This window comes from Lutra lutra, chromosome 3, assembly GCF_902655055.1.
Source record: "Lutra lutra chromosome 3, mLutLut1.2, whole genome shotgun sequence".
NCBI classification, from domain to species: domain Eukaryota; kingdom Metazoa; phylum Chordata; class Mammalia; order Carnivora; family Mustelidae; genus Lutra; species Lutra lutra.
In genome coordinates this window covers 22,256,510-22,283,980 of record NC_062280.1, presented here as the reverse complement: position 1 = coordinate 22,283,980, position 27,471 = coordinate 22,256,510, and the positions used below count along the sequence as shown (strand labels likewise).

Here is a 27,471-nt window from a genome sequence, read left to right as displayed (position 1 = left end):
TCAGGACATAAGCAATTAAATTTTACTTGACTGGAGCTAGAGAAGAAACACTATTTCTTAGACACTGAGAGACATAAAGCATACAGGAATGAAACAACAATGATCGGCTGATGGATTAGGATGCGAAGTTCCTCTTCCAAATATCCTTTGTCATCTTCACACTCCCCACAGGAATTAGCTGGATAGAAGCTATTATTTTTAACACCTTGGAGGTTCAACCTGTTAAAGAATGGTATAAGGAAAGCTTCATAAACAAGTAAGCTGGCCTTTAATTTAAAGCTTAAAGCGTAAGCACCAAAATCTTTTTTTTTTTTTTTTTTTTTTAAAGATTTTATTTATTTGACAGAGAGAGAGAGAGATCACAAGTAGGTGGAGAGGCAGGCAGAGAGAGAGAGAGAGAGAGGAGGAAGCAGGCTCCCCACTGAGCAGAGAGCCCGATACGGGGCTCGATCCCAGGACCCTGGGATCACGACCCGAGCTGAAGGCAGAGGCTTTAACCCACTGAGCCACCCAGGTGCCCCAGCACCAAAATCTTAAACTCATACTGCTGTGTCCCCGGGTTAAAGTATTGTGTACACACTTGAGGATCTTGATTCATACCTGAAGCCTCCCATAGGAAATATATCATGTTTGTCTTATTTCTGTCAGAAAATGCTTGTTTAGCTTCTGAAAGGCACTAAAAGTTTTAAAGATTCTAAGTATTAAATGCATTTCCCAACGTAAAGCACATCTCCAAACCATTAAAAAATATGCAATTTGTATAATGTCTTCATTCCTTAAAATAAGGTATTTAACATTTGATTGATTCTGTTCTGACACCAGGACAGACATTTGTTTAGTCCTATGGATAGAGTTTATTCTTTGGTTCTTCATCCTCCAGTTTCCAGACCTGCTGCCATATTCTACCCAGCTTGCCTTGGAATTACCATTATTTGGAGATGGTGTATACTATTTTTTCCTAGATCCTGGAAATCACTCTACCCTAATCAAGTAAAAAAGTACATACATTATACTTAACTAAGTAAATGACCCGACCAGGAATCCAATTATATGATTTTTTTTCCCCATCCATCCGCCTCCTTCACAGTGTATGAGGGGAGAGGATGGTAATTCAGTAATCCCCTTGAAACAATTGAGTATCCAAGGTGACAGAAAAATGTATGCAGATGGTAATTTATATTTTGTTTTCTCTGCTGTGAAAGAACCAGAGCTATTTGTACTTTGTTCTCTGTATTTTCTTCTCTGCCATTCCAAAATGTATTGCCTTATTTTCTCCTCTCAAGGACCATACACAATCACCTTCCTATCATTTGTGAAAATCTAAATCAATTGAAATCTTTCTTCTTTCTTTCTTTCTTTCTTTCTTTCTTTCTTTCTTTCTTAACATATAATGTATTACTTGTTTCAGGGGTACAGGTCTATGATTCATCAGTCTTACACACTTCACAGCACTCACTATAGCACATACCCTCCCCAATGTCCATCACCCAGCCACCCTATCTCTCCCACCCACCTCCCTCCAGCAACCCTGAGTTTGTTTCCTGAGATTAAGAGTCTTTTATGGTTTGTCTCCCTCCCCAGTCCCATCTTGTTTCATTTTCTCTCCCTTCCCCCATAACCCCCTGCCCTGCCTCTCAAATTCCTCCTATCAGTGAGAGCATATGATAATTGTCTTTCTCTGATTGATTTATTTCACTTAGCATAATACCCTCTAGTTCCATCCACATCATTGCAAATGGCAAAATTTTTGTGGGTTTTTGATGACTGCATAGTATTCCATTGTATATATGTACCACATCTTCTTTATCCATTCATCTGTTGATGGACATCTAGGCTCTTTCCATAGTTTGGCTATTGTGGACATTGCTTCTATAAACATTTGGGTGTACGTGCCCCTTTGGATCACTAATTGCAGTGTTTCTTATAAGAAAACAGAGGAATTCCTCCCATAGTAGCACACTCAGAGCAAGACAATGGGGAGAATGTTTGAGGCCAGGAAAGGGGCAGTGTTTGGAGACCACAGGTATCCTCATAGGGTCTTGAAACAATGGCACAATTTCTCAGGAGAATGGATATCCAAGATACTTAAGGAGGCTGACCTTTGGCCGCTGGCCTTGGCAGTGTTCCTTTTTCTAAAAACAGCAGAGAATTAGAAGAGTCAATGGACAACACAGAACCATGTGAGTTTCAGTAATGAGCTCACTGGGGTCATCTGTGTGAATTGAAACTGGAGTGGTCATTCATGAACATTTTGCTCTGCATAAGCTACATAGGTCAACTGAAATCTTTAGAAAGTCTGATCTAAAATTTAACTTCTGGGTGTCACGAAGCAGAGATGGAAACTGATTTAGTCTGATTTAAAGAAATAAAGCACCATAAGCTTCTCACATATCTTTAGTTGCAAATTCATATGCACCAAACCACACTACTGCCCCAAAGGCTGGCAAGGGACTCAACTTTCTATTCCCTTCAAAGTGTTTGCCTGACACTCCATCATCTGAATGTCTAGTTCATAAAGTTCCTGAAGCTGGCACTGACATTCTTATGACCTCTAGAGGAGAGAAAAATTCATGGTACTTAACGTTAAAATTATTTTTTTCTCCACACCAAACATTTTCATCTTTGTCTTCCATCTCTTCATAGAACAAAGAAGAAGACTGGATGTGTGGACAACAAAACAAGCCCAGACTCCCACTGTGGCTAGCAAGTTCAATTACCATTCAGTGATCATCACATTTGGGGTTCTTTAATCCAAAATGCAGCTAAACCTATTGCAATGATTCTAAATTACAATTCCATTTGGTGCAATTATTTCTGAATAAATTCTGTGGGTAATTTTCTTCATCAAACAAACAATCCATTTAACATGGGGGCAGGGAAGCACATTGCTATGTTTATATTAACAGTTTTTCAGGAAGATATACCATTGCATTATAAAACTTTGGATTATCATACCAAAAAGGAAGCAATATTAATGATGTGTTTATTAGAGTGATAACATCCAAGGTGAACCCAGGTCCATCAGTTTCTCAATATTACTTCTCATGAAAAGTAGCTGAACCCTAGGAAAGAGCAGCAGGTGTTATCCTAAAATGTTGAGAAAAGGTGGAGAGTGCTTGGCAGGCTCTTCTTTGATATTCTTCTCTTTACTCAGACCAAAGCTCACACCCCGTAGGGGATGGAAGGTGCTAAAGCAGGGTCTTTTAACAACTGAGGCTTAAGAAGTGATTGCAAGGTCGGTGGGGAAGCCAAAAACCTGCTTTCATTAATAAAATCTCAGGTGTCCTTTGAAAATCTTCCCATCTCCTGTTTACAGTCCAATGACCCAACATGATCCATCTCCAGACTCTTTCCTATGTCACTATATTAGATTCATTTGCTGAACAAATAAATTAGTGAACAAAGGCATACTAAAACAATCTAATATTTTCTTACTGTTAAGAATATAACAGAAAAAAAAAAGAAAAAAATAAGAAATTCCTAATACGAACAGTCACCTTGACTGCTTCTGGGAGAATTAACAATTTTGCAGTTATGAACAATGTGTCATATAGAAATCTTAGATAAACAAGACAGCATTTTCATTTTTGCTTGGCTTGAGTGGGCCCTAACAATGTTGAGCTTTACCTGAGCCCCGTATTCTTGGAAAACAGTGACACTTAAGAAAGTCTCCATCTTTTCAGGGTTTTTGTTTTGTTTTGTTTTGTTTTGAAAATGCCTAACTGCCAAGAACCACCTTTCACATATGACTTAGCACACTTGAGAGTGAGCCCTCATTACCTATGACAAGGCCAGTCGCAGACCCTGCAAATTGCCTTTGTCTCATGAAATGATGAACTTCATTGTTTGGTTCCTACTGTTCAATCTTAAGAAAATGTCCTCAGATTTAACCCTACTTTAATCAGGCTTCTCCTTCCCTGGGACCCCTGAACTTTGGTTCAGTCTTAAGCTTATGCAAGCATTGCAGAACAACCCCTTAATGAAAATGAGCTGACAAGAAAAAAAAAAAAAATCCTGCTCAGCTGTCTGATCCTACTACCTGATCATCCCGCACACCCACCCCTGGTTCTCTCTAGCCTTATTTACTGCTCCCAATACAGGAAAATCCCTTTCTCCCTGACTTTTGAGAAAATTCTAGATCTTATCATTGGAGTGTTCTTTCTATGGTAATAGTCTCTTTCCCTCTATTAAATTAGTTCCTCTTCTTATATACAAAATCCTCCTTACCCTACTGCCATAGTCTCCCTTCCTTTATTACCATAATTCACCTCACAAGTTGCAATAGTCTTTGAATCAGCCTCTCCTTACCTAAGTCCAGATTAGCATTTTATTTGATAGCCCTCATGGGTCATCTAAAACTCAAGCTTAATCATTTGAGTGAAACTCTCAGTGAGGCAAATTTAAACCATGTTTAGTAATTCTATGAACTTTAGCAAACATTTAGGAAAATTGAATTTACATTGATTGTTATTTTCCCTCAAGCACCCACAGGGAAAAAGAAAAAAAAAATCTGCACCATTTAAGGGTGCCATAAAAATCTAATCAAACCATCTGCTTCCACCTGGACGTTGAATTATTATAGAAATAGGGAACAAGTGATATATTTGAACACCTAATTTAATTACCATTTCCTCTCCCACCTTATTCTTCGACTCTCACTAATTGGTTTTACCTTTTATCTGTGAAATCTCACCCCCCACCCCAAATGACCTAAGGGTATCAGTTGTTCCCAAGAACATGTAATAGTAATTACTATTAAAAAAATTTTTGAGGGGGATGCCTGGGTGGCTCAGTTGGTTAAGTGGCTGCCTTCGGCTCAGGTCATGATCCCAGTGTCCTGGGATCGAGTCCCATGTTGGGCTCCTTGCTCTTCGGGGAGCCTGCTTCTCCCTCTGCCACTCTGTCTGCCTGTGCTCTCTCTCCCTCTCTCTCTCTGACAAATAATTAAATAAACTCTTTGAAAAAAAAAATTTTTTTTGAGGAGGAGGGGCAAGATGGCAGAGAAGTAGGAAACCCTGTTTCAATGGGTCCTAATTATCTACCAGAACACTCTGAACACCCATGAAATCAGCCTGAAATGTAGGATTATACACTTCTGGATTTCTACTGGGGCAGACAACACCAGTGGAAAGGTAAAGTGGAGAGGGAATGATCGGACTGATATCAGAGGATAAACAGAAGGGGAAGGGAGCCACCAGAACTGACCCATTGGAAAGCAATACCCCAATAGGAAAACGTCCTGTGATTGGGGACCAGCATTAACTTGGAGTCTGGTTACAAGCACTCAGAAATAGCAAAAGATCTTAAGGGGCAATTGGAATCGGGTGGTCACAGGCATGGGCCTAAGCCCACAAAACCAAGACAGCCACTGCCAGTGACCACCCTTGCCAGAGAGAGTGCCGCGAAGCCTCCAGGCCATGGTCCCAGCACCCCCAGCTTTCTGCTGCTTGCACCTCTGCTCAGCTAGGTGCATTCCTGCTGGCGCCCATGAGGGAGTCTGCTGTGGACACCAGCCTTTCACAATCTGCATGCACTGCGCAACTGGGGTCTGAACTGTGCGGCCCACCGGTGCTTGAGAGAGTTCTGTGCGGGCACTAGCCAACAGTCTCTAGGATAGGCCAAGAGCCTGAACACACCTAGCCCAGGCTTGAAAAACTCGGCGTGCTATCTCTGGTTGGGCTCTCAGGTGGGCAGTGATCTGTGAAATCCTGAGGTCTGGACCCCAGTCAGCAGTCCCCGCTAAGGCAGCCACTGGAAGCAGGCTCCTTGGACCAATATTGCTCACGGTTTTAGTGGCACGGGGTCGGGGGGAGGGTGCAGAGACAAGTGGGTGCTTTTGGCGACCCCTGAGATGGTGGCTAGGGATGTGCTCTGCCTGTGGGAGGTTGCACAGCTCACCAGAGTTTGCAGAGGGGGAGTCTATGTGTTCTGGACCACCCAGAGGGGAACAGACTGAGGCTTCTCTCTGAGACAGAGGTCTGGGTGCAGTTTGCTTTCCACTAAACCTCCGAAAAGCCACAAAAAGCCACCAAAGAACAAAAACCTCCAGAGAACAAAAGCCTGAAATACCAGTTTCCACAGAGCCCAGCCCCGTGATAGGCAGCAGGAGGACTCAACCCAAGCAAGACTGACTGAAAAACAATGTGGCAGGCCCCTCCCCCAGAAAGCAAGCCAAAAGAACCAGAGGACAACCACACAGGGTCCCCATAAAACTGTAAAACCCCAATATCAGGGGAAGACAAGATATTAAACTCCTGGTATTACCCTAAAACCTATATATTTCATAGATACAACTTTTTAATTCACAAATTTTTAATTCATTCTCACTATTCTTGTTCTTTTTAATTTTTTTAACCTACTAACCATTACAATGAGAGTTTCAATAAAACATATTCCATAATAACCTTTTAACTCAAACTTTTTTCATACATATAACTGTGTTTTTCTTTTGCTTTTCTATTTTTTAATATACATATAGATATAAACTTCAGGGTAATACTCTTTCCCTAATCAATACTACCCCTATATATAAACCAGTTTTAATCTCCCTTTATCTCTGGAGAGTTGAATCCTTTAACAAAGACACCAAGATACACCCAGGAAGATTCAAAATAACCTTACTTGTAATCCCACCCACATTGAGGATTTATGACCAGCCTCCCATCTTTTTCTTCTGTCAGTGTTTCTGTGTATTTGTTTTTGTTCTGGTATTATATAAATCTTATTCTTAGGGTTCATTTTGGCTGGATTCTTTTTTTTTTTTTTCCTTGTCATTTACTTTGTCAGTCTTTTTGTTTGTCCATTTTTGTTTGCATACCTTATAAATCTTATCTTTGGGGCCCATTCTGGTTGGGTCTTCTCTCTCTCTCTCTCTCTCTCTCTCTTTTTTTTTTCTCTCTTTCTCTCTCTCCCTTTTAATCTTTTTTTTTTTTCTTTCTTTTTAGTGGTGACTTCCGTTTGCTCAGAAGCATTCCAGGGGGCACCTTGCCTGGATTGTGGTTGATTTATTTAGCTACACATCCCCTCAATCACCTCTCACCAAAATGACTAGGAGTAGGAACACCCAACAGAGGAAAAATTCAGAGACTGTGCCCTCTCCATCAGAACTATTGGATATGGACATAAGCGTATGTCAGAAAGGTAATTCAGGGTAATAATTATCCAGGCAATGGCTATGTCAGAGAAAACCATTAGTGAGAACATGGAATCTCTAAGGGCAGAAGTGAAAGCTGCCCGGGAAGAAGTTTAAAATGCTATTAATGAGATCCAATCTAATCTAAATACTCTAACAGCTAGGGTAACAGGGAGGCAGAAGATAGAATTAGTGATGCAGAGGACAAACTGATAGAGAAAAAGGATCAGGAGGAGGTATGGAAGAAACAGCTTTGAAACCATGAAAACAGAATTAGGGAAATAAATGAGGCTATGAAACTTTCCAACGTCAGAATTATTGGGACCCCTGAGGGGGAGGAGAAAGAAAGAAGACTAGAAGATATAGTCGAACAAATTCTCCATGAAAGCTTTCCCAATCTGGGGAATGGAACCAGTGTTCATGTCCTAGAGGCAGAAAGATCACCCCCAAGATCAATGAGTCTAAAAGACCTTGACACACTGGATTGTGAGACTGATGAATCATAATTTTAGACAGGGGCTCCTGAAGGCAGCCAGGTGGAAGAGATTCCATATGTATAGAGGAAGACCCATCAGAAAAATTCAGACCTGTCCACAGAAACCTGGCAAGCCAGGGCTGGCAAGACATATTCAGGGCACTAAATGAGAAGAACATGCAGCCAAGAATACTTTATTCAGCAAGGTTGACATTCAAAATGGATGCTGAGATAAAGAGCTTCCAAGACCAGCAAGGTTTAAAAGAATATGTGATCACCAAGCCATCACTACAAGAGATATTAAGGGGTGTTCCATAAAAGAAGAAAGAACCCAAAAGTGACATAGAACAGAAATTTATGGAGACAATCAACAGAAACAAGGAATTCACAGGCAACATGATGTCAATAAAAATGTATCTTTCAATAATCACTCTAAATGTAAATGACCTAAGCACTCCCATAAAATGGCACAGAGTTGCAGATTGGATAAAATGACAGGATCTGTTGATATGCTGTCCAAAAGAGACCTATTTAGAACCCAAAGTTACATCCAAACTGAAAGTGAAGGGATGGAGAAATATCTTTCATGACAATGGGCCTCAAAAGAAAGCTGGAGTAGTGATTCTCATATCAGATAAATTGGATTTTAAACTAAAGAGTATAGTCAGAGATAAAGAAGGACACTACATCATTCTTAAAGGGTCGATCTACCAAGAAGATCTAACAATTGTAAATATTTATGCCCCCAATATGTGAGCAGCCAACTACATAAGCCAACTATTAATCAAGATAGAGAATCATACTGATATGAATACATTAATAGTAGGGGATCTTAACATGCCACTCTTAGTAATAGATCACCCAAGCAGAAAATCAATAAAGAAATAAGAGCATTGATATCACATCGGACCAGATGGACCTCACAGATATATACAGAACATTCCACCCTAAAACAACAGAATACTCATGCTTCGCAAGCACACATGGAACTTTCTCCAGGATAGACCACATACTTGGTCACAAATCAGGGCTCAACTGATACCAAAAGATTGATATTATTCCCTGCATATTTTCAGATCACAATGCTTTGAAACTGGCACTCAACCACAAGAAAAATTATGGAAGGAATTCAAACACTTGGAAGCTAAAGACCACCCTGATTAAGAATGTTCGGATCAACCAGAAAAAAAGACGAACTTAAACAATTCATGGAAACCAATGAGAATGAAGATGCATCGGTCCAAAACCTATGGTAAATGGCAAAGGCAGTCCTAAGGGGGAAATACATAGCCATCTAAGCCTCACTCAGAAAAAATAAAACAATCCAGAATACACCAGTTCTCTTTACACCTTAAAGAACTAGAGAATCAATAAGAAATTAAGCCAACCCCACACACAAGAAAGGAAATAACCAAGATTAGAGCAGAGATCAATGAGATAGAAACTAGAGATACAGTAGAACACATCAACAAAACTAGAAGCTGGTTGTTTGAATGAATCAATAAGATTGATAAATCACTGGCCAAATTAATCCAAAAGAAAAGAGAGAGGATCCAAATTAATAAAATTATGAATGAAAAGGGAGAGATCACAACTAACACTAAGGAAATAGAAACAGTCATCAGAAATTATTATCAACAGTTATATGCCAATAAGTTAAGCAACCTAGATGAAATGGATGCATCCCAGGAAGCCTATAAATTTCCAAGACTGAATCAGGAAGAAATTGACAACCTGAATAGACCAATATCTAGTAATGAGATTGAAGCAGTGATCAAAAACCTCCCCCAAAACAAGAGCCCAGGACCTGATGGATTCCCTGGAGAATTCTACTGAACATTCAAAGAAGAAATAATACCTATTCTCCCAAAGCTGTTTCAAAAAATAGAAAAAAAGGGAAAACTTCCCAACTCTTTTTATGAAGCCAGCAGTACCCTGATCCCCAAACCAGGCAAAGACCCCACCAAAAAGAAGAATTTCAGACCAATATCCCTGATGAATGTGGATGCCAAGATTTTCAATAAGACCATAGCTAATAAGATCTAATAGTACATTAAAAAGATTATCCACCATGATTAGGTGGGACTTATCCCTGGGATGTAAGGGTGGTTCGACATTCACAAATCAGTCAATGTAATGGAAAAAATCAATAAGAGAAGAGAGAAGAACCACATGGTCCTCTCAATTGATGCAGAAAAAGCATTTGACAAGATACAGCATCTGTTCTGATTAAAATGCTTCAAAGTATAGAGATAGAGGGAAAATTCCTCAACCTCATAAAATCTATCAACGAAAAACCCACAGAGAATATCATCCTCAATGGGGAAAAGCTGTCAGCCTTCCTTTTGAGATCAGGAACACAACAAGGATGCCCACTCTCGCCACTGTTGTTCAACACAGTACTAGAAGTCCTAGCAACAGCAATCAGACAACAAAAAGAAATAAACGGTATTCATATTGGCAAAGAAGGAGTCAAACTCCCTCTCTTTGCAGATGACATGATACTTTATGTGGAAAACCCAAAGACTACACCCCCAAACTACTAGAACTCATACAGCAATTCAGTAATGTGGCAGGATACAAAATCAATATACAGAAATCAGTTGCTTTCTTATACACTAACAATGAAAATAGAAAGGGATATTAGAAAATTGACTCCATTTACTATAGCACCAAGAACCATAAGGTACCTGGGAATAAACCTCACCAAAGAGGTAATGTTTCTGTACTCAAGGAACTACAGAACACTCATGAAAGAAATTGAAGAAGACACAGAAAGATGGAAGAGCATTCCATGCTCATGGATCAGAAGAATAAACATTGTTAAAATGTCTATACTACCTAGAGCAATCTATATGCTCAGTGCCATCCCAATCAAAATTCCACTGGTATTTTTCAAGAGCTGGAACAAACAATCCTAAAATTTGTTTGGAACCAGAAAAGACCCCAAATTGCCAAGGAAATGTTGAAAAACAAAACAAAACAAAACTGGGGGCATCATGTTGCCTGATTTCAAGCTTTACTACAAAGCTGTGATCACCAAGACAGAATGGTACTGGCACAAAAACAGACACATAGACCAGTGGAACAGAGGAGAGAGACCAGATATGAACCCTCAACTCTATGGTCAAATAATCTTTGACAAAGCAGGAAAAAATATACAGTGGGAAAAAGACAGTCTCTTCAATAAATGGTGCTGGGAAAATTGGACAGCTACATATAGAAGAATGAAACTCTACCATTCCCTTATACTGTACACAAAGATAAACTTGAAATGGATAAAAGACCTCAACATGAGGCAGGAATCTGTCAGAATCATAGAGGAGAACATAGACAGTAACCTCTCCGACATCAGCCACAACAACTTCTTTCAAGAAATGTCCCCAAGGGCAAAGGAAACAAGAGTGAAAATGAACTTTTGGGACTTCATCAAGATCAAAAGCTTCCGCACAGCAAAGAAAACAGTCAATAAAACAAAGAGGTAACCCAGAGAATGGGAGAAGATATTTGCAAGTGACACTACAGACAAAGGGCTGATATCCAAGATCTATAAAGAACTCCTCAAACTCAACACGTGCAAAACAGATAATCACATCAAAAAATGGGCAGAAGACATGAACAGACACTTCTCCAAAGAAGACATACAAATGGCTAACAGACACATGAAAAAATGTTCATCATCATTAGCCATCAGGGAGATTCAAATCAAAACCACATTGAGATACCACCTTCCACAAGTTAGAATGGCCAGATTCAATAAGACAGGAAACAACAAGTGTTGGAGAGGATGTAGAAAAAGGGGAACCCTCTTACACTTTTGGTGGGAATGCAAGTTGGTGCAGCCACTTTGGAAAACAGTGTGGAGATTCCTTAAGAAATTAAAAATCGAGCTACCCTATGACCCTGCAACTGCAGTACTGGGTATTTACCCCAAAGATACAGATGTAGTGAAAAGAAGGGCTGTCTGTACCCCAATGTTCATAGCAGCAATGGCCATAGTCACCAAAGTGTGGAAAGAACAAAGATGCCCTTCAATGGATGAATGAATAAAGAAGATATGGCCCATATATACAATGGAGTATTATGCCTCCATCAGAAAGGATGAATACCCAACTTTTGTATCACATGGACAGGACTGGAGGAGATTATGCTGAGTGAAATAAGTCAAGCAGAGAGAGTCAAGTATCATATGGTTTCACTTACTTATGGAGCATAAGGAATAACACAGGGGACATTGGGAGATGGAGAGGAGAAGTGAGTTGGGGAAAATCAGAGGGGGAAATGAACCATGAGAGACTATGGATTCTGAGAAACAAACTGAGGGTTTTGGAGGGGAGGGGGAGGGGGGTTGGGTGAACCTGGTGGTGGGTATTAAGAAGGCATGTATTGCATGGAGCACTGGGTGTGGTGCATAAACAATGAATTTTGGAATACACTCACAAAATAAAATTTAAAAAATGTACCTGGCACAATTTTTGAGAACTTTTGCTTTGATGATTTGAAGTTAGTGACACTGAGAAAAGAGCGAAAATGTCATATTTGAACAAGCTTTGGTTGATTTTGGTAACCATCATTAATATTTTTATATTAATTAATGAAAAGAAAATCCTAAGTAAAATGGTTCTGGAAAGAGGACATATCCATGAATTCACTGAAAAAATGTCCAGTTGTGGCAAAAGCATTTGTGTGGGAAAATTCTTGTCATTTATGAGGAAGAGAGGGAGGAAAGAAAATAATATGAGTAAAGGTAAAGAACCAGAGGATTAAAGGGCCCACAAATATGAAAATGGAGGGGCGCCTGGGTGGCTCAGTGGGTTAAAGCCTCTGCCTTCGGCTCAGATCATGATCCCAGGGTCCTGGGATCGAGCCCCATATCGGGCTCTCTGCTCAGCGGGGAGCCTGCTTCCCTTCCTCTCTCTCTCTCTGCCTGCCTCTCTGCCTGCTTGTGATCTCTGTCTGTCAAGTAAATAAATAAAATCTTTAAAAAAATATATGAAAATGGAGATGTATTCAGACTTTCACATATATCACATATAGGTGATATATATATATATACATATATATATATATATTTCACACACTTCAGACTTCCTCTGTATATGTTATATTATATTTAATATATCATACATTATATATTTAATTATTATATATTTATATATTTTTAAGGTATCTTCCTTTCAACTTATTTTAAAGGTATTATCTTTCATTATTTCCAGATAATTCTTCCAGTTCACATTTTAAATTAAGTAAAACAACCACATTCTGTACAGCTTAGTAAAACACAAATTATAGTTAATTTTAGCAGTAGATTTTGTCTTTGATTTGTTATTGTAAGTAAAGATATCTGCTTTTTTCAGTATTACACATAGAATAAATCTAGATTTGATGATAAAGAGCATTTTAAAAGGATTTTAAAGAACTAACTTCCTTTTAACTTCATCCTCACATTTTTTAATTTATATTTCAAATATTATATGAGACTGAGCTGAAGAAATGGAGGACATTTCATCTCTATAGCCTCCAGAAGATTGAGAGGACTGTGGTTGAGAGGTTGATGAGAGGTGATAATAGGTCACCAAGTTATCCTCCAAAGTCAGTTTCTTTGTTCTTAATGTATTCTGTATGAATTTCTGATTTCACTGAGAATTAGGAACAAAAATCTCTATGCCCTCATCCAGAAGCCTCACATAGAAAAGGACCCCCAAGGAAATGGTAATGTGGAAAACACTGTGCTCAATCTCAGGAATAAAGGCTCCAGGAAAAGAAGGTTGGCCCCAACTAGTCAAACACAATTTAAATTAGTAGTGAGATAAGACAGTTGCATGGGCTCTGAACCACAGGCAAGGTAAATGTCTCATCCAATCAGCACCTGCAAGTACAGGACAGCACCCAAACAGAAGGTGACTTTCATGGATGAGCCATTATGCCTCCCACTTACATGGCAGCAGAGAGGGTCTTCCTGTCAAGATAACACTGTTCTGGCCACATGTAGAGCAGTGAGAGAATGAGTCTTCACACATGAAAAAAATAAAAAGAATAAAAAATTTTAAAAAGACTACTTTTAGCTGATGCTGTCTCTGCAGAGCAGTAGCACTCCAATCTTATCTGCCTACTGTTCACGCCATGGGAAGGAAATCTACTGACTTTAAAGGACATCCTTTGTTTGAAGCTTGAAATTTGGATTCTAAAAATGAGAAAGTGTTAAAACCAAAATAACCATGACATTGGGTTGCATAGATGAGTATACAACTTTGATACTTGTTTTTACCATTTTACCTCTTCCTTACTTTGATATATAATTCACAAGCAATAAAATATACTCATGTACTGTACACTTTGATAATTTTGATAATTGTATAAAGCTTTGTACTCACCACCAAAATTAAGATATAGAAAAATCCCCAGCATTCTAAAAATGTTCCTTATAACTCTTCATTGTAGATTTCCTCCCCCATTTCTCAACAATAGGCAATAGTGATCTTCCATCACTACAGTTTTTCATTTTTTAGAATTTTATATAATTAGAACAATGTGGAATATAATGTTTTATATTTTACTTTTTTCACTTAGCATGTGTTTTCTTTTTTTCAAATTTATCTATGTTGTTGCATGTCTTAAAATGTTGCTCCTTTTTACTGTTAAGGAATGAATTGTAATATTAATGGTCACAAGATTACTAATTGATGGACATTATATTGTTTCCAGTTCTCTGCTCTTAGGAAGAATGCTATATTGAACATTTGTATACAAGCACTAATGTTTTCATTTTTATTGGATAAGTACTTAGGAATGAGATTGCTGGATTGTATCATTCATGTGTGCTTAATTTTATAAGAAATTGCCTTACTATTTTTTAAAGTTGTTGTACCATTTTGCATTTCCACTAGCAATGTATGAGGGTTTCTTGCCAATAATTGGTATTGTCAGTCTTTTGACCTTTGGTCATTCTCATGGATCTAAAGAGTATCTCATTGTGGTTTTACTTTCCATTTCCTTGATATCTAATGTTATGGATTGAATTGTGTTTCCTCAAGGAAATATTGAAATCTTAAGCTCCATTACCTCATATACTGACCTGATTTGGAATAAGGTCGTTAAGCGTGTACTTAGTTAAGATGAGGTCATACTGGAGTAGGGTGGGCATCTAATCCCGCATGACTTGTGTCTTTATAAGAAAACAGCCGTGTGAAGACAGAAACACACTTCAATAAGTAATATCTTCTTAGCTGCCTGTATGTTGCCTGAAATTGTCCCACTAAGGACTTCAATGAAATGACATTTTTAATTATATATAACAAAAATTCAATGGAGGACTCATGTGCTGAGTACTAAACTAGAGTTTTAGTGCTGCACAAAGACATGCTCATTGCCCTCAAAAAACGTCTAGCACAGTTAAATTGAGCAGAGTATAACAAATAAGAATGGGTATACATAGTTGAATATTAAACAGAATAAAATAAACTCTGAGGAAGGAACTTAATGTACAGAGATCCCAAGGAGGAGTTATAGCTTCCAGTATTGGAAATAAGAAAGTATTCATGCAGAAAGTATTTGAGGTAAGTTTTGTAAGATGAGCAAAATTTCAGAAGATCTTGAGGATGGGAAGAAGGCATTCTTACTGCACATTTCCATCTGGAGGCACATCCTCATGCCTCTGAAACAGAACATGTGCAAATCTGGACACAAGTCCTTCTGCTTGTGCTTTGTATTGTGGTTAATGACGTCAGTGTTGGGGTCTAAGGTTACAAATTAGAGATTTGTGTTTACTCCTCTTTCTCATTCTTCTGCATTCAAAATGTTCTTTTGATTTGTCTCAGAAATTTTGTCTCCTAATTATCATATTATGCTTAAAAGAGTCTAGTAGCTTGATCTCTCTCACATCAGTCTCCTATGGTGTGACCAGCCTTTAGGATGGTTCCCAGTAATCCTCATCTCCTCTTACTGATAATCTTACATAGTGCCCTCCCACAATGGAACAGAGTTGGCAGACATCATGATATATTCCTTCTGAGATCAGGTTATAAAAGACAATCTAATATCTGTCTTCATTACACTGTTCCTCCCTCTTTTTCTTTCTTCAGTCACTCACTCTAGGGAAGGTAATATGTCACAGAGCACTTATGGAGAAGCCTATGCGTTAACTGAGATCTCTTGTCAACAGCCATGTTGGAAGTGGATCCTCCAGCCCCAGTCAAGCCTTCAGAGAACTGCAGCCATAGCCAACTTCTTAACTAAAACATCATAACAGACCCAGAGGCAAAACCATTCAGCTAAGGCTCTCTTGCTTTCCTGACACTCAGAAACTGTGTCAGATAATAAATGTTTATTGTTGCAGGCTGCAAGTTTTGAGATAATCTGCTATGCAGAAAAAGAAACTAATATACCCTTGATGGCACTTAATTTTCCATACTAATACTAGTTATCTTCTAATTAAAAAAAAAAAATCTACCCATTCCCCGGTATTCTATGATTTGGTACTTCTCATATTGTTTTGTCATTAAGATATGCCTGCATTTACTATAGAACTTGATTGATAATAACTATTCAAAATGTTGGGATTCAGAGCAAAAAGCATAAAGGAAAGGATGTATGGGTTATCTCTGTTAAGTTATTTGACTGCAATCTAGAGGAGTAATTGCAATTGTCCTGGATAAATTAATTCTCAGATATCTTGTAGAGGTTATTGGTTATAAGAAGGGAGGAATTTTTAACAATATTTGGTTAAGTGAAGGCCAGGAATTTGTATTAGCCATGTCATCCAGTGGGGAAGAGGAATCCAAGGAAATATGTCAAAGTACTAGTAACTTGAAAAGAAAATGTAAGCTAGGGAAGACAAGGTTATACATATACGTCAGGGTCCAAAGAGTGTGTGCATATGTGTATATGTATGTGTGTGTTCACGTGTGTTGTGAGCATGGGATGGTAACAGAAGGTGTAAAGGAAAGGCAACCTAGGCTCTTATATGAGGTAGAGAGGAAGTGGAAATTGCAGAAGAATGTTTAAAAAAAAATGGAGGGATGCCAGAGATTAATTTGTCTTTCTTTTCAGGTCTGATAAGTTGAGCAGGAGCAGCATGACAGAAAATGCTGTGGCATCAGAATCCAACAGGTTTGAATCTCAGTTTGGTGCTAGAGAAGTTAATAATATTCCTAAGTTACAGTTGTATATTTTAAACTTGGAGAATAACACTTTCTGTCCAGGATAAATATATTAAAATTAGGAAATGCAAAGAACCTTGCATGGTGCTGGGCACATAAGCATTCACACCAGGCAAGTCCAATGAAAGCCTTCCAGCATTCACCATATAGGCCTATATGTGATTCTGGAATTCTGATTTATATTCTAGACTTACCAAAAAAATGCACAGAATTGTTTAAATTAATGTATCCTCTTCTCTGCATAAACTTTGCTACAAAAAAAAAAAAAAGAACCTCCCCAAGGAATATAACAATACTCATTCTGAAATGTTAGTGCACCCCATATTTTTTAAAGTTTTTATTTATTTATTTGAGAGAGAGAGAGAGTGAGAGAGCACATGAACAGGGGGGATGTCAGAAGGAGAGGGAAAAGCAAGGTGCCCCACTGAACCAAGAACCCTATGTGGGGCTCAATCCAAGAGGCCTATGCTTATGACCTGAGCTGAAGGCAGACATTTAACCAACTGAGCCACCCAGGCGCCCTGTACCTCAGATTTTTTATATCAAGTGCTCATTATTAGTAGCTCAATCTCTAGATCGTACAGCTGGTAATTCCACTATCCCTTGCATTCATGGTGCTTGTCAATCTTTTGGTTTTTTATTGCTTTCCACTTGATTCCTGCTGTCCATGAGATCAGAAATGGCATCTCTGAGAATTTTAATGTACTAATAGAAAGGAGGCTAGAAGACCTCCCCTTCCAATCATCAGTCGAGTCCTGGGGCAATGGTGTTTTTTCTTTAAGACCTTATTACTCTAAGGGTTTTGAATTAAATGGCAATGTTATTTATTTAGTAGACAATACTTCTAGGAGTTAGCATTTCCTATGAAACATAAAACCTGTCCATTATTTAATGTATGCATACAAAGAATTTGATTTCTCCCTATCTACATACTTTTCAGGACACTATTTGTCAAATTGGAATTTGAAAATGCTAAGGCTATATATTCAGATTGACCTAGATCACCAAAGATCACAAAAGAACCATAATAAAAATAACACATGAGCTGTAATTCTTTGCAAAGGAGCAGCAATTTAACACCTCATATTCCAGCTGCCTGCAATGATATAATAAAAAAAAAATTGTGCAACCTGATGCTTTATTATGGTCTGGATATATGAAAGCAAAAGCACTGGTCTTTCCTTTTCCAGTGACTGATGAGTGTGATTCATTATTGATCATCACGTGTACCTTTCAGCAAAGAAAAGGTTAACGTCCTCTCTTGCTTGCCTCTGTCTCCAGGAGAAATGGAGTTGCTCCCCCTTTTTTTTTTTTTTTTAACAAACAGAGTCCTTATACCTTGGAATTTCTTCATGCTTTTCCATGACACAAATTGGATTTTTATATATTATTTTTTTCAAATTCTGTTTATAGATTTATATTAAAAAAAGAAAGAAAGAAACAAATGGGAGCAGTGTGGGATGGGAGCTGGATTTTTCTTCTAGCTTTTGCTTTTATTAGCCACCATAAAGTTTTCTTTCTTTCTTTTTTTTTTTTTTAAATCCACAATTCATAACCAGGAGCAATAACATAAAAATCAATAAGCAAGAAGTTAGGGTCTTGCCAGCCATCCCAAAGAATTTAAACCCTTTTTTCACATCTAGTTTAGAAGATGCCAGTTGAAAGCTAAATCAATGCCTAGATGTGTGACTTTTTTGCACTCTATGCTGAGGGAAAAGACAGAATTGTGCTTCTTTTTGTGAGTACCTTCTGTCAAAACAAGGGTGGAAAAATCCAAAATCAGGCAAATGTCTCCTCACTTTAAAGGGCTGACATTGTTATTCCTCTGTTAGTTGTAAATGTAATCTGGATAAAGCACTGGCGGATAACACATCCAGAGATGATCCCTCCCTGGGATGTTTGTAAAGTCTTCCAGAACCTAAGGAATTGGGGTGGTGTGGGGCTGGAGCTGTGGGAGACAGAACAGTGAACAGTTACGGAAACAGGCTTTGCCAACAGAAAGCTCCATCCCCAGCACTAACCAGAGTAATAAGGTCTTAGTTACTTAATGTTCTCAGGTATAAAGGTTCTTTTTATTTCTGCCTTACAGGATTTTTGTGAAAATTAAACAAGATTATTCATCAAAAATACCCAAATCCTGTATCATCAGGGGAATTACTTTTCCCTCCCAATGGCTACCCTTGGTAGGGCTTTCTTTCTCCCTTGCCTCTCAAGCTTCTCAAGACAGTCAATTTGCATTTCCATCACTTGGAACCAAATGTGGACTCACTAACAAATATTTTGCAAGGAAAAGTGTGCACGCACACACACACGGAATACCCAAAGGGTGCAAAGATTCTAATAGCAGCACAGAAAGCTTTTTAATTATCAAATTTACAAGTCTATACTGTCAAGCAAACAGAGATTTGGTTAAGTTTAAATGGAATCATATCAGTCATTTATTAACTTGTCTCAACTGCTATTTATGTCTATTGTGCTATTATACTGATATAGTGTTTATTTTTTCCACTAAATAATAAGTACTTTTTATCCTCAATAAAATAACTATAATTTTTATATATTCAGAGAGTCATTTGGAATATGAACCTATTTCTTGGTAAATTTTTTGTTAACCAAACCTCATTAGATAAAAAGCTGGTAATGGTGGAAATTGAAATAATTTGCCTTCATTCCTTCACATTCTTCTTTCCTTATTTCTCTCTGACCTTCGAATTCCTGTTTCTAACCTCCTGGCAAGCAGATGTTTCAGTTCTGGTATTCCATTTAAATCTGCCCTGGGCTCATAATGCTCCATGCATTTTCCTTTTCACTCTTCCTCCCTTATTATAAATACTATTACTTTATTTATAAGATTATACCAAGATTCTGGGAGAAAAGACTGTCCATCCCTAAAGTAAGGCATCTTAAGGTGTTATTGACAGTGCAGACATTCCCAGGTTGCTGTTATTAAAAAGATAATATATTAGGTGAATTACTTTGTTAGGACATATGAGATGGGAAGCTAGTTTTTTCTGGGCTGTTTTAGAAATTCAGAGTTAATTAAGTTGATTGGGCTGAAGGATATTTAATGATTTTTGCCATTCTCATATCTTATGGTTTATTTATTCCTAGTTCTTGAATTCTACAAGCCAGTTACTGTTTCACTGTAAAAGCCAGGCCAGCGTAAATTTTAGTGGAAAGAATTAATCATCAGTGTTTTTAAAATACTGCAAAAGGATAAAGTGTTTCCTTTGCATCAGATTCTTTCCCTACTTATTTTAGATTAGAACTGAGAAAACGTGTACATTTCTTATACGTTTGGCAGTTCTCAAACTTCACTATGCATAAGGATCACCTTAATAGCTCGATAAAAATCTACCTTCTCCCCAATCTCCTTCAATATTTACTTTTTTACATCCTTTTCATAATGATTTTTTCTCTACTTCACTATGTTCCCCTTCTTTGGCCTGCTTCTCATCCCCCATTGTTCCCAAGGAAACTACATTTTTTGCCACCACCCCAGGTGATATAGGAGTCAGAGTTTCCTTGGAGCGCCTGGGTGGCTCAGTGGGTTAAGCATCTGCCTTTGGCTCAGGTCATGATTCCAGGGTCCTGGGATGTAGGTCCTGGGATGGAGCCTTGTATTGGGCTCCCTGCTCAGTGGAGAGTCTTCTTCTCCCTCTCCCTCTGCCTCCTCTCCCACTCCGCTGGGCTCTTTCTCTCTCTCACTCACTCTCTTTTTCTCAAATAAATAAATTCTTAAAGAAGAAAGAAGAAGAAGAAGAAGTTGATGATCCCCAAATCATTCTTGAAAAGACTAGATAGTTCAAGCCCTTTTTTACTTAGTAGGGAAAAAGCCCAGAGAAGTTGCTACCTATTGGAGTAATCGCTGATTTTAAAATTGGAAATGTTTAAAGAAATGTACATATATAGGTAGAGATCTACAGTGTTAGAAAACAGTAAAAGGCTTACTATTAGCCATTTTCCTCTCGTGCTTATTTGCTCTTATTTAGATTTCCACCTTTTGACTCTTGTTCAATTTAACCTTTAACACAATTAGCCCAACTGCAGCTTAGTGAACTTCTCCATACCTCAGAGTAATTGCCTGAAAATGAACCCCAGCCTCCAGGAGCTGCGCTCTCCACTGAGACCTCACCTAGCCCATCCTTACTTTTAAGGCTTGACCCAAATCATCCATTTCCAGCCCAAGTTCATGCCAACCCACCCTCTTCTTCATGTTTGTCCTTCCCCTGGACCCAAAGCCTTTTCCTTTAGAAAATACATGTTTGATTAAAAATTCTAGACAATGCAACAAAAAATAGAGAGGCTAAACATCCTTTTCCAGCTGCTTGATATTCTCTTTGTAAGAAAGTTTCTAAGAAAGTGTGAACAAAATGTTGTTGCTTTATTTTTTTTTTGAAGGTGAGGTGTGACCAAGATGCCCTGAACATTTCCTTCAACTTGACCAAATTTCTTCCTGACCCTAGACCCCTAACCACCCTTTCTTTACAGCATTTCCTTTAGAAAACTCGTTACAGCAATTTTTTTTTCCTGCCCCTTTGACATATGAATCTTTTTAAAGTGTCTTGCCAGTTGTATAACTCTGGACTGCCTTTTTCAAGGATTTGGGAACCAACTTGTTGAAATGCCATCTGTAGGGTAACAATGCTCCTGTCTCCCAACCTCTCTCCCCTGGTCTCGGTATGGGGGTAGGAGCCTGATCTCAGTGGACCCTCCCTTGTTCTGAGTCATAAAATTACCTCTTATCATGAAAATAAGAGAAAATTTGCTTTTCCTTCAGGTAAAGCCAATTAGTGATCATTACATGCCCTCCTTTCTCTCCACCTCCACCTTCACCCCATCATCTAAAAATGCTTGGTGTTTTAGTTTCATGGACTTGAGCTTAAACTGAGTACTGTCCTCTTTCCCTTAGTGCAATAGTCTTGAATAACTTTCCTTGCCTATTTAAGCTTGATGCAGTTTTTCCTGTAGCAGGTGTTAATAAACTTTTTTTTTTAAAGATTTTATTTATTTATTTGACAGAGAGAGATCACAAGTAGGCAGAGAGGCAGGCAGAGAGAGAGGAAGGGAAGCAGGCTCCCTGCTGAGCAGAGAGCCCGATGCGGGACTTGATCCCAAGACCCTGAGATCATGACCTGAGCCGAAGGCAGCGGCCCAACCCACTGAGCCACCCAGGCGCCCTGTTAATAAACATTTTGAAACATCTTCCCATCCCATATTGAGATGGGACAGGAACGTGGTGGTATGTGTCTTTCAAGTGAATCTCTTCAAGTGGGACTATTTCTTTACTTAAAAGGGCATGTATTTATGTCACACACACACCCCCAAAAAATACTGGCATACTTCCAGCAACTGTCATCATATTCATAATAACATACTTTTAGAAATGGAAAAAAAAAAAGAAAAGGATCTAAGTTTTAAATCTTAAACTCAGATGCTTTAATTCCTTCTGGAGATGTTTCTAATAGGTAAAAACAAACAAACAAACAAACAAAAAACTGTATTAATTTGTGGCGTAAGAGGCAGCATTATCCCATGATAATCAAGGGATTATCATGATTAGCCTCTGATTTTAACCTCTAAAATTGGTGAATTCCATTAACTTTTGATGGTATTTCTTTCATCATCCAAAATGGACAGATTATAGTTTTATCTTTGTTAGCCCTGTTGAGATAATAATTGTGTTTACATTTTATAGGACTGAAAGCTCAGAAGTTTGATGTTTTGCTGTTGTTTTTAACTCTTGTCACTGACTCATGGTTGGATTTTGAAGAAATCAGTTGATGACTTTATCGTTACTGATTTTTTCCCCCAAGATGCTCAGGAAAATCAGAAACTACCTGGAAACTGCTCTCTGTCAGTAATAATCAAGAGTGAAACTTCTGACTAACCTCTATTTAATGATGAAAAACTTGTAAATAATACTAGGTTTTAGTGTATGAGCCAAAAAAATACTGCTTGATTAATGCTCAACACATACCACATCAGATCTTTGGAAGCTACTAGTTGGTATTCTAGTGAACACTGGTTTTACACTATTATTCAACTAGGTTAAATACAAATAAATAAACAAATAAATATTTCTATGTCATATATATATATAAATATACATATATCAATATCACTTGGTGATTTTTCTTGGATTATATTTCTTTTGAGTGATAAGAAAAAAAAATAGAATGCATAACAATCCTGTGTACCACATATATCACTGACAAATTTTGGCATAATCTTTACTCCATTGTTTAAATGTAAGGTAACCAACAATGCCAGATTTGAATTATATTATTACTGTCTTTGTAGGGATAGATATCCCAAAAGAAGTCTTAGATGTAGCTGCACAAAACATAAGAAACAAACAATCAAATTATCCAAACAATAATAGAAGCAATGAGAGACTTGAATTACCTTGTGAAATATCATATCAAGATTTAACTAATGAGGGGTGCCTGGGTGGGTCAGTGGGTTAAATCCTCTGCCTTTGGCTCAGGTCATGGTCTCAGGCTTCTGGGATTGAGCCTTGCATCACATCAGGCTCTCTGCTCAGCAGGGAGCCTTCTTCCTCCTCTCTCTCTGCCTGCCTCTCTGCCTATTTGTGATCTCTGTCTGCCAAATAAATAAATAAAATCTTAAAAAAAAAAGATTTAACTAGTGAAAATACTTTATGACTAATTAATATTCAGCCACTTGTTATACCTGACAATTCAAAAATCAGTACCAAAATTTAGCAGATAGTAATAACTTGGATTGGTAGGTTTCTTCCCTAGGAAAAGATTAACATCTTACTTTTGTCTATTATATGCAGTCATAATTTGCTAAAAAAGCAAATAAAAACTTATCTTGCTAGCACTTTGTAACATGTTCTTCTCTTTTTGGGAAGATGAATATCTGAACTGTTATGTACCTTCAGAGGAAACGAATATGTGGTGCATTCTGTAACAAAGATTTCCAACAGCCTATTGTGTATGGATTGGACATTCTTAATAGTGTATGAATATCCTTGTGAAAACTAATTTTCAGTATGCCTTCTGTTGAACTCAACTCCAAAGTGGTCATGGCTGGCTTATGCCATAGCCTATGAATTCCTAGGTGACTGGGGGCAAAGGGATTGATCATTAACACCAAGACCTCTTTTTATTTTGTTGTCCTGTTGTTTAAAAATTTTTTACATATGAATATGGAAATGATGACGTATTTTTTCTTGTGCTTAGAAGAATTTCAAGCAATGTTTCATTAATAGAATTCCCTGAAAAAAAAATCACATTTTCCAAAGTCCAGAATATTTTAAGTGGAAGTTCAAAGTTCAGTTAAATGCAATGAATTCCTAGCATATATTTATAAATCATAGAGTTGTGGGTAAATAAAATAGGTAGTAGATGTCCTGATTATGGAGGGAAAAGCTGTGTTGGTTCTTTGAAAGTACAATAATATTTTAAAAAACAAAGAAAATCAATGATTGAAAGAGAAGCAGTTTAGAACAGATCAGCAAAAGCAAGTGTACTTATATACATACACACTTGAGATTTTTTCCCAATGAATTTTGCTTGATAAAAATTATCATACAGAAACAATAATTCAAATACAATTCATTATGAGGATCCTTTTCCTTATATCCATATTTTTAACCACAGGAGATTCCAAATGCAGAATAAGCTATATATTTGGGGGATTTCCAATAAAAAACTTCTGCAGTCAACAGTTTGTGAAAGATGGGATTTAATTTGCTTTTTCCGTCACTGTAAGAATGGAAGTTAGGTATCAGTTGACATCAATGTTGGATCCAAATTAGTGAAGATAAAATGGTGGGGTTGCCTGAGGAGGTGGCAGGGGGACAATGGCTACTCTGATGAAGGTGGACAGGAAAATTAACTGGTTTAAAAATGTGATTTCTCTCTGAGATCAATTTAATAAGCAAGATTTCTCTATTTCTCTATTTCTCTTAATAACCAATGTTCCTCTAGCAAGAAACATTATAGAAATGTTAACTCTTATAGGAAGGCTGATCTCTACATGTTCACCAGAAGATAGGGCGTGGGTTTAGAACTTGTCAGAATGATAGATACTCTGCTTTTCAGAGGCTCTTCTGTAAATTTCCACAATATGCTTTGGTCTAGAAAAGGAAAAATTAAAAACTAAAAATTCAAGCTCCATCCCTTATAATAAAATAGATAAGTAATCAAAAAAAATAAACAGTTTCTTATTTTAGTTAAATCAAGTCAACTTCAGTAAGCATTATTGCATCTTGTTGACTCTGAATTTCAGGACCTTAATTGCCTTCTTTAAGAACTTATGTCCCTAAAATTTATATAAAGACTAGAGGATAACCCTGCTTTACCATTTCTCAAAAAAAAATTTTTTTTCTTCTAAAAAATAATGAAAAGAAAACTGAAGCTAAAGGGGAGAAAAGGAAGACTGTTTATAGAAATTGTGAGCCTGGTGACATCCTGATCTTTCAGATTCATCCTTGATTAAAAAACAAAAACAAGGGGTGCCTGGGTGGCTCAGTGGTTAAAGCCTCTGCCTTCGGCTCAGGTCATGATCTCAGGGTCCTGGGATCGAGTCCCACATCGGGCTCTCTGCTAAGCAGGGAGCCTGCCTCCTCCTCCTGTCTCTCTCTGCCTGCCTCTCTGCCTACTTGTGATCTGTCTGTCAAAAAAAAAAAATCTTTAAAAAAAACACAAACAAACAAACAGGGAAAATACCAGTTCGAGTGTAAAATTCTAGTCACAGCCAAGTCAACTTCAGTAAGCCTTATTGCATCTTGTTGATTCTGAATTTCAGAACCTTAATTCCCTTCTTTAAGAACTTATGTTCGTAAAATTTATATAAAGACTAGAGGATAACCCTGCTTTACCATTTCTCAAAACTTTTTTTTCTTCCAAAAAATAATGAAAAGAAAACTGAAGTTAAAGGGGAGAAAAGGAAGACTGTTTATAGAAATTGTGAGCCTGGTGACATCCTGATCTTTCAGATTCATCTTTGATTAAAAAACAAAAACAAACAGGAAAAATACCAGTTCAAGTGTAAAATTTTAGTCACAGCCAATTAAGAATGCAAAATTTAAAAAGGAAAAGTTTTTTTCTCAATGACTCTTGATTTCTTGCAAATGATCTTTAGTTACTTGACAAATAAGGAAATAAGTTTCTGTCTCCCACAACTGTTCTTAAAGGAACCGTGCTCTAGATAATAAAAATCAAAAGTCTATAAAAGGTAATTTTCCTAGTGTTATGAAATTAGAGTGTATGTATGGAGTTAAGAGCCCCTGTCCCAGTGAGGAGAAGTACATCGAAGAGAGAGAAGCTCTCATGAGGCTTCTTAAGTCTCAACTACAGTTTTTGGTCATCTTGATTGAGACTCTTCTAGACCCTTAAGGCCCTATGTGACTTACTAGTTCTGGGCAACTTGTAAATCCTGTGTGCGTATATGTCTCTGTGTGTGTACATATGTGTATGTGTCTATCTAATACTCGGCAGTCAATTCCAATGTATGGATGTTTTTTCCTATACCATCAAGCACTTTTTGGAAACCAGCTCAGTGTCCTATATTCAACTCAACTCACTATTTACCTGGACATAGCATCCAATACCACAGGTTGAGTACTCATTCCTATAAGACTGCCTCCCTCCCTGCCCCTTCAGACACGAGTTGCAATTCTAATGCCTCTGTGTTTCTGACTGGGCCACTCTAGATCAGAGGTTTCAATGATCCTCATCCTTGGGTACCATTAATTTGTTAGAATGGCTCACAGAACGGAAACATTTTACTTATGAAGTTACTGGTTTGTTGTAAAAGGATATAACTCAGGAATGGTCAGATGAAAGACATGCACAGGACAAGGTATGTGGAAAAGGTGCTCAGCTTCCATGCTCTCTGAGAACACTATCTGTGCCCCAATCTCTATGTGTACACCGACCCTGAAGCATTCCAATCCTCATCTTCTGGGTTTCTATGGAGGCTTTATTACTTAGGCATGGTTGATTAAATCATTGGCCATTGGTGATTGATTCAACCTCTGCCCCACTCCCACCCCCATCCCCTTAGGTCAGGGAGGTGGGCTGAAAGTTCTAACACTCCAAGCACTTGATTGATTCCCCTAGCAACCAGGCCTATCCTGAGGTGCTTTACAAAAGTCATCTCATTATAAACTCACATGTGGTTGCAAGGGATCTTTCATGACTATCAATCAAGATACTTTTATAGCTCTTATCATTTAGGAAATTTCGAGGTATTTAGAAACTCTGGGCCAAAAACATGGATAAAGACCAAAGGTATGTATTTTTATTGTAAATCAAAATATCGCACCATCATTTATATCTTTCTATCTTATCTAAGTATTTTTTAAAAAAGATTATTGAATGCAATAAATTAAAAACTAGATGTTTTTAATAATGTTTTTTATTTGAGGTTTCAGGCATCAGAGTCTATAATTGAGATACTGTTTGAGATAGGACAAAGATGTCCATGTCCCAACCCCCAGAATCTGAATATTTTGCTTTACAAGGTAAAAGAGACATTGAAGATGTGATTAAAGATTATAGTAATAAAACCTTTATATTACCCTTAGTTCTATCTCTGATTTGAAGTACAGGCTTCTTAATTTACAAATATCACAGGGAGTACCTTAACCAGTAGGAAGCAAATGTCCTAGACTCAGAAGTAGAAGTGTCCTCAGGTGCTTCTCTGCCTTAGTCTCTAGAATCTACTGA

At 37.7% G+C, this 27,471-nt stretch overlaps 1 long non-coding RNA gene across 1 annotated transcript; it reads right to left on the bottom strand.

The window, feature by feature from the left end:
* Positions 1–27,454, bottom strand: LOC125095406 (uncharacterized). The gene is made up of 4 exons (XR_007125870.1): positions 27,386–27,454; positions 18,512–18,713; positions 13,546–13,617; positions 1–219 (listed from the first exon to the last, which is right to left on the bottom strand). It is a non-coding gene; the product is annotated as an uncharacterized LOC125095406 (long non-coding RNA).
* Positions 27,455–27,471: the final 17 nt, after the last annotated feature.